We start from the raw sequence: 12596 nt of genomic DNA on the forward strand, positions 1-12596 counted from the left end.
AACCATTTTAATAGGTATTCTTATTACTATTAGCTCACACAAACAGACTAGGCAGATCGCGCAGATAACTGCTTGCCTACTTAGGTATTTATTTTTTAAATCACAAAGAGAATGAGTTCAAACTATACCTTACTTCATATTTACAGAAATAGTTTATTGCTTACTTACTTACCTACATTTTTTTAAGTGTACAAAACAATACTTCCCTAATCATAAAGTGTACTTACTTAATTGCTAATAGGTAAGTAAAAGTTTACATTATTTTCTATCTAACCATTCTGTCCTACCCAGGCAAATTTTATTTAATTTATCAAATAGTTATGACACAATAAAAAATACACATGAATATCTAGAGGAATGAATGTTGAGGCGCATCGTCGCCGCTGGCCAGGTACCCTAGAGTTGCATTGCATTTATTGAACGTAATGACGTAATGGGGCGATTTGTTCAGAGGGGAGCTAAATGACCGCAGAGAAGTGTCTGCTCGTAGCTGATTGACGACGTGCCTGCATAAGGTCACACGTATGTGAATTACATAACGCATTAATATCTAAAAACTTATGTGCGTATTTTGTGTGATCTGCCGCCCGCGCCGCCAGGTATCGTACCAATACTTATACAACACACTATTACTATCACTATTATTATCTTAGAATTACTTTAAATTCATGTGATGCAAATTTTCCACTCGTTTATGCATTGACGATGATCAATGCTCTCCTGACGTCAGCACCAGAGTGTGATTTGTTCGCAGCGAGATGGAAGGTGTCGCGAATGTTTAAGATTTTGTGAGAAGACGGATGGCTGATGAATTAGTTTTAAGTAATTAAAATTATTATTCTATTTTATTTCATCTTTAACTGTATAATGTATTGGCTTTAGCTGTAAAATTATGCATGTTTTTTGTAATAAATAAATGTAAAAATGTGCACAGTGTGCTTAAAATACAATCTAGTACATAACAATAGAAACTTTGATACTGTTACTTTACACTTACAATAAATAATATATAGGGACAATAATGTGCATGACAATAAAGAGACTTCTAATATGACACGGTTAAATCAAATTCCAGTTTCCATAGGTACAGAGAAAGAGAAGTTACCATTGTACTAGTCACTAGTCACATTAGTCTCCTAGACAAGTGAGTTTCGAACTAATTATGCGAAGTGGTGCCACCAACACAATATGCCGACCTCCGCCTCCTGCACAAACTTGTAAGATAAGGGGCACTCTCGCAACTCCCCCGTACATGAATAGGTATAGCATGTGTGATCGTATACTTCATGTGACTGGGTAGTGGGTACAATACGCACTGAGTCTCACAAGCAACAAGTTAGGGGAAACCGAGTGCCTCCTTCACTTGGCAGCCACGCTCAAGTCCATTACTGGTACAATGTCACATGTCCTAGTTACATTCCTTTATCTGACTTGTTAAAAACGTAATCTTTATATATGTTACAGTCAGAGTGATTAAATAGCAGTTATTCATAATGACTGGTTATTATGAATAATCGTACAAAAATGCCAAATTCACTAGACAATGTAATAAATTAATCACTTTATCTGGATATTATACATAATAGGGAGTCCAAGTTAGTCAAAGTAATAATACATGTGTAACTCAAAATGTCACAAGACTTTACTTGTAAGAATAACTTGTAAGAATAAAAATTAATCTTTAAGATCAAAGACTAATTTGTTTTGGCATAAATTTGATTCGCATAACGTTAGTAGGCCTAATAACTTATGTAGGAAATGGTGGTAGAGAACTTGTAGTGCCCTATACATAATTCCGATCAAACTAATTTGCTATAGTTTCTTTAACAATTAAATAATAATGTTGGTTAAAAATTTAATATGCTATGCAACAAAACTTAGTGGCAAAACCGAATTGCTACAAAACCGACTCCACGTAGTCTAGTTTGTCCTACCCCTAGAGTGTAATTTAAAATCGCGTAGGCGCGTAGGAGCGAGGCGGCCCGCGGGCTGAGGAGCAGGCGGCTGCTAGCGAGCCACCGCGGCTGAGGCTGGCCGGCGAAGCCGGCCAACAAGCCGAAGCTGCGGTGGTGAGCGAAAGCCGTCTGCGACGATTAGCACGCGTGGGGCCGCCGAAGCCCCGCAGCGCCGGAGCCATCACAGAAACCCTGCCTCCTGCATGGTGCATGTTTGTTTGCATGCTGCTCGTTTTATTACATTATCCAAGTCTTCGAAGATAGTATATAAAATTGCTAGTTAATGTGATTAATTTTGTGTCATTTATCACTTTATCTAAATTGAGTAGACGTTATACATAATTGCTAGACAGTATATATAATATCAAGATTTATTACTTTGGCTGTAACATATACATTACTATGTCACTGACTGACTTGTTCTGACTTATCCTGTAATCGCCAAACCGCCTTGAATAAACCAATGTTCAGATGGCAAGCGTTACATGATCTTCTCTTATCATCCCCATCACCCTTATCAAGATAATTGGAATAGTATTGTTGACTGCGACTACTAAGCAAGGAAGCCCATACTTCTGGTTTAGGTACATACCCTGTATGCTGTAGTTCCATACTTTTTTGCAGAATCCTCCAACTCCTCTGGTGTAGCGGGTATCATTGGGCGGCGCTGATCGCTAACCATCAGGTGACTCGTTTGCTCGTTTGCCTCCTATTCCATAAAAAAAAATCTATTTAGGTTTTCAGCGAAATACTTCGTAGCGTACCTATTCCGCAGAGTGCTCATTGGTAATATGGACTTCACAATCGTGATTAATTTACATATCTTTTGTCAGAACGCTAATAATACAAAATGTCACAGAGTTTCTTTATACGGACCCTTGTTACTGTCTTGCTTTGTAGTCACTACAAAGTTTACTAAAATTATGATTATAATAGAAGATACAGTATTATGCTAAACCTACATACGGAGCATAAAAACACCGAGAGTAAACCTGTCTGGACTAATAATTTCATATTACAAGTTTAACATCGCCATTACCTAAATCTCCTTGAGGAAGCGTGGTGATTAATTTGCATAAGTGCTTTTTCCGCGTTAGAAGAGTCCTTTGCTTAGCAGTGGGTACTTATAAGCTGTTGATATTATAAATTCTTTTAAGTTTTATTATTATTTTGGATACACTATGGAAAGCTATCATTTTTGTTAAAAGTTTAAATGACGGTATAAAGTTTTGTCAAACGTATTTACGACGTTACATTGAGAAACATGTCACAGGTACGTAGAGATGGAAGCAAGGGGCAACTTTGTAGATAATAAAGTATTACAACTACCTAAGTGTACTATAAACGGATGCGTCAGTCGATGACTCACACGAAGACACCCTCCCGAGTCCGAGATTCGATTCGACGTAGTGTTGCTGAGAGACGAAACCGACGACTTTTGGGGTCAGACCAATTCACTAATTAGCTAAGTTTGGGAGTAAGGGTTGAGACAGTAGTACAATGTACTTTCGTATCTATGTTGACATTAATTCTATGTAAGTGACTTATTTATTGATCAAGCATTAGTGTTTTACGTGTGTTGGTACCAAAATCATGGAATGCCTTTAAACAATGGAATTTGTCTTATTGAAAATGGGCTGACACCACACCACACCCAGACCCGGAATAACAAAGAATTATTCCGTGCGGGAATCGAGCCCGCGACACGTTGGGCAGCTGCCGTTTCAGTTCATTTCCAGCCCCTACGCTAACCGTACAGTGTAAAAATGCATTGCAACGAAAATACTGAAAATGTGAATAGTGATTTGTTGTAAATTAATTAACAAGCACAATGTTTCCAACCCCTGCGTCCAATGCTACAATATACCTAACTATTGTCTAGGTACAGACCGGTAAAAATCAATACTCAGCTCTTCAGCAACACTTATAGTTCTTAGTAAATACAAACTATAATTTAATATAATCTTCCTTTTACGAAAGTAGAATATCGTACAAATGTACAGGGATTTACACAATTATCCTAATTTCGAACGTGAAGCTGTAAATGTCGCAATTGTGTAAGTTTTGCAGAAACTGCGTGGAGCGGGGGAGTGCACCGCCAAGTGCAGCCAGTGCATGGTTTATATCATTTTTAGAATACATTTTTTTTTTAATATAAATTTCCTTTGAAGCCGTTGAATATCGTAATCGTTTATTTTAAAACTCTATGAGGAGGAATCACTTGCATATTAATCGTATACTTGATTAATTTATCCTTTATTTGATACAAATTCGGTCCTTGAACGTTATAATGAACTTGAACGACATATTTTATTATGCTGAATTTATTTTAAATCTTTATTACGACATTTTGATTTCTGGTGGTAGAAGCCGCGGTCGATAGTGCAGCACGTACAAGTGGTTTTAAAGGTTTTTTTAAGTTAATTTTGCAATTTTGTCGCAGGGACTTCCATATCTGTCTACCGATGTGCATGACCATCGGCGGAGGCCTGGAGCCCCATAGGACGTAGCCAGCCATGAGATTTATTGATGAAATTCCGGGTTTGCTGAAATGATTCGGTATTGCGACCCTTGCTGTGGACCCACTCCATCTAGGGAACAGTCTGAAGTCAAGTAAGTAAGTAGGTAAGTCAAGGTACGTGTTGTGTTGTGTAGTCTGTGTGGGATTGTTTACGAGGAGTTCGTTGACAAAACAAATGAAAAAACATTGACGTCACAAATATTTAGCGTGGGTGGATTTCTATCTCATTAATTTTAACTATGATTTTTAACAGGAATATATTTTCTTTTATTGTATGTTTTTTATGGAATAGGTGGCGAACGAGCAATACGTTATTTATAATTGTTAAATTTACAGTATCCCCTATTACCTACATGGGACCTCTCACCTCCTAGTACATGGGACACAATGTATTATACAGTGGCATTACGTGCCGTAATGTGCACCTCTGCCTACCCCTTCGGAGTTACAAGGCGTGACGTTGTATAAAATATCGTATCTCACTAGTAACGGGAAAAACCAAATGCAAGCACGAGAAATTTGAAGAAAATTAAATAACATGTTTTTGTGGCTGGACTTGGCGGATGCACTGGCGTGCAGCCTTTAACCCAAGGTACCGTCACGCCCTGATTGTTGGAAGCCTTTGCGAAGTACGCATGCGCGAGCCCGGCCGAAGCTGCGACCCTTTCCCCCCAGCCCCGCGCCGCGACGCCCACTGCATCGCCGGCCTCTGCCGACTTTGTCGTTATTTGTTCAAGTAATATATTTCTTAAATTTTGAGATTGTTTGCAAATATTGTGTTGGTGAGGCGGGTCATCGGGACGAGGACGTCGAGCTTCGAACGGCGCCTGAGGAGCGCAGGTAAGTGGGACCCAGTCGAAGTCAGGCACAAAGTACTTACACAACCTGTTTGGGAAAAGGAATACTTCGCATCTTCCGTCTAGTAAGTGCCTCGTATTAACTCACATGATTAAACAGGTCTAATTCATCTTAATTTTAAATGATGACAAATTGGCCAATGTATGAGGAAGGTACGAAATATTCCACTATACGTACAACTTAAGCTGCTGGTACATGAGTGTTTGTAATTTCCATGTTGACGAGAGCGCGTGACGCAGCCTCCCTGAACCACGAACACTGCACACCCCGCGGCTACCAGCTCGCTGATGAAGCAGGTCGGTACTCACCACCACCACAACCACACTTACACTTTACACCATTCTAAATAGGTCGGACTGGCGCGTGGCTACTTGCTGGTCCATTTTGGACTTGCTGTTGACACTAAAAGTTTTATCATCCTTTTAGTATCAATACAAGTCCCCAATTGACTAACTTCTCATCTTCCCGACGAGCCCACCTGTTGCCGATGAAGCCAGCGAAGCGTCCACAGCAACACCTACAAGCGGCAAGTTACTTATAGGCGGACATGTAGGAGTCTGTGCGTGCTCTCGACAACAGACTAACTGCATTGCCGTTAATAAGTTTCTTAGCTTTTGACTGCACGACGAAGTGACGATGCGACGCACGGCGCGGAAGCAGCGACGGCGAGCGACGGAGCTATATCTATACATATAATAAAATCGTAGAAAAGTGCTGTCTGTACATTGAAAATAAAAATAAAAAAAATAGCAGGGGTTATTGTTATGTCGATGTCGAACCCAAAAATGTAATTAACTTTTTTTTTGTCTGTTTGTCTGTTTGTCTGTTTGTCTGTTTGTCTGTTTGTCTGTTCGTCTGTGCGCGCTAATCTCAGAAACGGCTGATCCGAGTTGGATGCGGTTTTCACGAATATATTGTGGGATGCTTAAATTTACATTTAGTGTTTGTTTCATGTCAATCGGTTCATAAATAAAAAAGTTATGTCAAATTAAAGAATCACGTCGAACATTCTATGCTTATACCATTAATCTCCGCAACTATTTGACGGATTTGGTTGAAATTTGGTACAGATATAGTTTAGAACCTTAGAAAGGACATAGATATATTTTTATTTCAAAAATCAAAAAATAAAAATAAGAAATAAATTATTTATAAATAATTCTATGTCGATCGTTACACGACTTCGGTTCATGTTATTGTTTTAATTTATCGAAAAAAAGTAAATAAATAGTAAAAAGGTATGAAAAAAATAATATCAATATAATAAAACATTTAGTACAAAGAAAATGCTCTAACGGAGTATAGATAATTCTATGTCGATCGTTACACGACTTCGGTTCATGTTATTGTTTTAATTCATCGAAAAAAACTAAATAAATAGTAAAAAGGTATGAAAAAAATAATATCAATATAATTAAACTTTTAGTACAAAGAAAATGCCCGAACGGAGTATAGATAAATAATCCGAGTTGTCTTTGGCGTTGGGATCGAAATAGATCGCGCTATGGTTTCGTTACACTCATTTGGTTGGGTATGGGCCGAGCGATTCGGTACTGTCGTGGAAAATCTATATACGTATAATAAAATTGTAGAAAAGTGCTGTCTGTACATTGAAAATAAAAATAAAAAAAATAGCAGGGGTTATTGTTATGTCGATGTCGAACCCAAAAATGTAATTAACTTTTTTTTTGTCTGTTTGTCTGTTTGTCTGTGTGTCTATGCGAACTAATCTCAGAAACGGCTGATCCGAGTTGGATGCGGTTTTCACGAATATATTGTGGTATGCTTCAATTTACATTTAGTGTTTGTTTCATGTCAATCGGTTCATAAATAAAAAAGTTATGTCAAATTAAAGAATCACGTCGAACACTATTCTACCATTAATCTCCGCAACTATTTGACGGATTTGGTTGAAATTTGGTACAGATATAGTTTAGAACCTTAGAAAGGATAGTTTTTATATGTATTCTATCGTTTTTATTATTAGTATTTGTTGGGTATCGGCCGAGCGCTTCGGTACTGTTGTGGAAATTGTGTACTATAAGTCGTATGATTATTTGTCTGCAGTGGTCCTGCTGTTTCGTATATTCTAAATTGGTTTCGTTGTATTTGTCTATTAAAAAGTTTATTTGTTGGGTTTTCCTGGTTAAATTATTTAACGTAGGTTTAGTTTGATATCGATTATTAGTAGTTACTGTAGTTAGTTTGTTTAATAAAATTGTAAGTCTATAATTTATAAATTAATTAGATTTAAGTCGTTTCTTTTAAATTATTTAGTTTAAGCTTGGTTTGGCTTGGTATTATAGCATTGAGGATAGGTTGTAATATAATTTCTTTTTTAATTGTTATAAATTCGTAATTCGTAGCTTTCTTTAACTCTTTAGTTTTAAGTTAGTTTTCATCTTAAGTTCGGAAAGATTATAATATTTCTTTAGTTTAAGTCCGTTTTTAAACTATTTTTTCAATGCCCTAAGTGAGTATACATCTATTAAATTCAAACGCAGAGCTCATTATGTTGATTTTTGAGGAGTTCCTTAGAATATTTTCCACATCTAATTTTTGAAGAGATCCCGCGAAATCGGGAACTATGTGGTTAAAACCAAAAATTTGCCGGAAGTCACTATTCCACACGAACGAAGTCGCGGGCTATAATAAATCTGTAGAAGGGTCAATTCTGTTCATTGAAAATATAGAAAAAATAAATAGCACATGTTACTGGGTCGATACCAAACCCAAATATGTGATTATTATTTTTTTGTCTGTCTGTCTATACATATATGTTCAGGCATCACGTGAAAACTAACGGTTTGATTTCGATGAAACTTGGTATAATTAACTTATTATCCTGGACATAAAATAGGTTACTTTTTATCCTGGAAAAATACGTAGAAAAAAATCTTTATTTTTCAGTTTTATTCTGCTCAACAGCAGTAGCTCAATAGAGGGATCTCCTTAATTATTATGGGCCTTGCCGTATTTGGGTCCAATAGATATTTATAAGATGTCATTTTCACAGTTACTCAAAATGGAGAAATAAAACTTCCACGCGAAGACCGACATCCGCGCGGACGGAGTCGCGGGCAGAAGCTAGTAATATAATATAATATGACTTACTGTCACTCATTTACTTGTATAAAATGTTTAATTATTTGTTGCACATACCTCTGGTACCTACATTACAGTTGTACATTTACAATGACTGTTTTCTAACTATTATTTTACCTACCTTAGACTTTGGATTTTATTAGAAATCTCATTTGGGTATTAGTTAGTACAGCATTTTACTTATCTATGTGTTTATAAATTTCATATTAACGAGAATGGGACGGCGGCAACGGCAGCAGCGGCTTCAATGGCCGCAGCAGCTGCAGCCTGTAGCGGTAGTGGCAGGCGTGGCAGCAACAGTAGCAGCGGTGCGGCGGCGGCTGTCTCCGTCATCTTCCAGCGCCGGAGAAAAAAAAAAAACAGGTCGGTAATACACATATCTTGTACAAATAGACAGCAAAATGTCGTTGAATAGGAGGTAGATAAAAATGATATCGTAACACAACATATCGTGATTATTTCTTTTTCAGTTTCAGGAAGCCACCAGCTGTCTACCCGCCCTGCCGACTGTCCTGGTGACACCCTGGGGGAGCGACATCCAACCATCTCACCCAACGCAGCCGCACCCACGGCACAGAATACTACCACGGCCGCTTAGGTCAAACTTATCATAATGTTAACGCAACGGTACACAAAAATCAAGTAGCTAGGTACTTATGACGGAAAATTTCTCCTTAAAATTATTATGTTTTGTGGTTGACTCACAATATTTTATAGAATAATTTTCAGTAGGTACTCTCACTCATGTCTGATTAAAAAAAAAGTTAATATTATTATCTATCTATTTAACAAAAAACGAGTCTTATAAATCGGTATAGAAACACCAAAGCTCTACATGAAATACGTTAACTAGCTAGCTCTAACAAGCCATCGCGCGTCATTATTTTTGTGTAACGGAAGGACTACTATACTTTTCTGCCTGAAATTACTAGTACTTATATTAAATTCAAACCAAGTTGCATAAAAATTGTCTAATTAAATGTTAGTAAACATTAGAAACAAATCTCGCTTTTATTTTCCCTAACATAAAATTATGAGTTTTATTTTGAGGAACAGGTACAGGTACCTATTTGCCTGTCAAGTTTTGATGATTCCATGTAATATGTAGATGACATGACGTCTTCAATGAGAATTTCTAAATTCAGAAAATGTTTGCAAACTCGAACTATGAGGCACCTATATTGTTTAGATTTAGATTTCAGCCATGATCGTCCCACTGTAGGGCACAGGCTACATGGTTTATTCAGAACTATTTATTTTTACTGCCTACTAAGTTAAGTCACCGAATCACTTCGTTACGGTTTGCGGTAACACGCGTAATAATTACCACATAGGTCGCATCTAAAAGTGTGGGACCTCAGTCCCACACTTTTAGATGGTTTGGCAAGCAATGGAACTTGTTCGTCAATTGATATTATCTTGCTGCATTGCTCTTGTGTCGCGGGTGCGTTTATAAACATAAAAGATTAGCTTTGTGCTTTCTTATAATATCCATAGCAAGAGACCACATTTAAGTTTCTTTTATTAAGGGGCATAAAATCACCCAGTGGCTTTTCCTAGTTGGTATTTTGGAAAAATAAAGAAATAAATAATAGGTAGTCTGTTAATTTGTCCGTCAGTGAAGCTAGGTGCATAGCATGACACTTCTTATTCGAAGAAGAAAAAAATAATTCAATAATGAGAACTTTTTCTTTTAGGTACCTTTTAGGTAGGTACCCAAAAGAATTTAACATATGGTGGTCCTACCCTTTTAAATAGGTATAGGATGCCCTGTCCTACAAATAATATATTATCCTATACATCTCTATAAATATAAATAAAAAAATTTAAATACCCCGACACAAAAACTTAATTTCCCTTTAAAAAGTAAAAAATAATAAAAGAAAATTAATCTTAAGGTCTACCTAAGAATGTACTAATAATTCAAAAAAAATATACGTCGCGTTGGGGGACCGCTCCTAATTATTTCTTACTTATTTACGATTTTATCATAAGTATCATATGCTTGATGTTAACATTAAAGTAAATTGATGTTTAACATTAAAGAAAATAGAAATATAACGGCGCGGGCGGCGGTGTTCAGTCCGTATTCATGCGGTCCCCCAACGCGACGTATTGTCTTTTTAGAATTAGAATTAGGATTCTAACAATGTGATCTTCATCACATTGTTAGGTTGTTCAAAGGGTTTTGATACTGGTGAATTGGTAATCCACAACATCAAATTATTCTAATTGTAAATTAACTAAAAATCACACTTTACTCACGTAAATCGATTCACAGAGTGACTCTTCATCATGAGTAGCGTGTGCAGACGCGGCGACGCGACCTCGAATTTTTAGTTAATTTAGTATAGTAACCTAACCAAATAAGGCCTATGCCCCAATAAAGCCTATTTTGAAAATTTCCCTCTTCCCGATGTCAAATGGTCGCCAAAGTTTGTAGAAGTGTGCATGCACATTACTTAACTAATTTGAGCACAGCAAGCAACCCGTGCCGCAATTATGTTGGAACCTAGAGACGAAAACAACCACGACGTGGAACGCACTTTAGTTTTTATAAAATTCGAGTAGCGTAAACTGTTAGTATTTTTATATTTATCAGTATACGACGTGCCGTGTTTTGTCTGTATGACAATTATACATTTAGCCATCTCCTCACATTAGTGAAATAGCTATAATATCGGTGTATTTCATATAATCGTTGTTTTGTTTACCTATGTGCCATGCCCTAATAAAGCCTACAAAAAAAACGTGTAGGCCTTATTACGGCATAGTTGTTTTTCAGTAATTTCATAGAAAACGGATCACCAGCTTCTGTCAAAAAGAAAGCCAATGGATTTTGCAAAAGATGGAAAACGCTGTTAAAATGGATATCGGGAAATTCTTCATAGTATCTATTCACCCTTCAAATTGTATGCACCCTGTTTTACCCGGTAGGCTGCTGCAGCCAGATATAATTTCCAAAGAAGTACGCATCATCTAAAGAGTGGTTTCCACTACACGAAAGCTAGGTCGGTCGCTAAATTGGCTACAGAACAAGAAGTTATTCTCATTCGTTTGACTGATGCTGGGGTACCGATGACTTCAGAGATGTTACTTGGGTATTACATGATGAGAAACTCGTTTAGCCTGATGTATAATGACCAAAATTAATTAATATGATCTCATTACATTTATTATAAGCATTGACAAAGTTTTGTTATAATTAAGAAGTTGAATACTTATTAGTTTTTATTGAGGCCTTATTAAGACATAGGGTTCCCAATAAGGCCAAAGTGACACTTTAGTTATTTGTGTTTACAAAATTGTAATTTTTGTTTCTAAAGCCATTTTGATTCCATTATTACAAAGTTTAATAAATAAATAACTATAAGATTTTGAAATTATCAGCCCATTGTAATTTTAAACCTACGAGCTAGGCGGTCATAAAAATAAGGTAGGCCTTATTTGGTTAGCTTACCTTATATCTCATGATAGGTATTTTAAAAAATAGAAATTGTAGTCAAAAACGACACAAATAATTCATTTTTTTATACGTAGTTCTGTGTGTGACATTTCCATGAAAGGAAAAAATTAACTAAAACTGTGTGTATTAGTCTCTGTAATAAATAGATATTAATATGATGTTAAATACCATGTTTATAAATTTCGCTTGCGCTTTTTATTTATTAACAAGCACATAACATTGACTGCACGGTTGGCGCGGAGGCTGGGCAACTGGCTGCCGCGCAACGTGTAGCGGGTTCGATTCCCGCACGGAGCAACACTTTGTGTGATCCACAAATTGTTGTTTCGGGTCTGGGTGTCATGTGTATGTGAACTTGTATGTTGGGCAAAAAAAAACAAGATAAATAGACAACATCACGGATTTAATGAATTATTTTTAACGTATTAATTAAGTAACTAAACGAATTGTCATATTTTGAATTTGTACGTCACTAAGGTAAAAACAACGTGTTGGACACTGATTAAGACAATGACATCTTACATGCCTTCTGTATTTTCTCCTCCTCAAATAATAATATCTTTTGATTTATTTCGTTGCAGGATCTTGGACGCGCCGGACTTCAGTGTTCCAGTGTTTTCATGGTTGTATCTACTGTTGATCCTGGCTTACAGAAGCTGCAGTGGTGTGGGAAGTTGTGGCGGGCTTGACC

General features: G+C 36.8%; 2 long non-coding RNA genes across 2 annotated transcripts; both read left to right on the forward strand.

Annotated features, from left to right (window-relative positions):
• The first annotated feature begins 276 nt into the window (after positions 1-276).
• LOC126912445 (uncharacterized) lies at positions 277-6013 on the forward strand. Its single transcript, XR_007707165.1, has 3 exons — positions 277-599; positions 4399-4568; positions 4813-6013. It is a non-coding gene; the product is annotated as an uncharacterized LOC126912445 (long non-coding RNA).
• Positions 6014-7550: 1537 nt separating this feature from the next.
• On the forward strand, positions 7551-9442 carry LOC118266272 (uncharacterized). The gene is made up of 2 exons (XR_004782832.2): positions 7551-8802; positions 8910-9442. It is a non-coding gene; the product is annotated as an uncharacterized LOC118266272 (long non-coding RNA).
• The last annotated feature ends 3154 nt before the right edge of the window (positions 9443-12596 follow it).

Source organism: Spodoptera frugiperda, chromosome 25, assembly GCF_023101765.2.
Source record: "Spodoptera frugiperda isolate SF20-4 chromosome 25, AGI-APGP_CSIRO_Sfru_2.0, whole genome shotgun sequence".
NCBI classification, from domain to species: Eukaryota; Metazoa; Arthropoda; class Insecta; order Lepidoptera; family Noctuidae; genus Spodoptera; species Spodoptera frugiperda.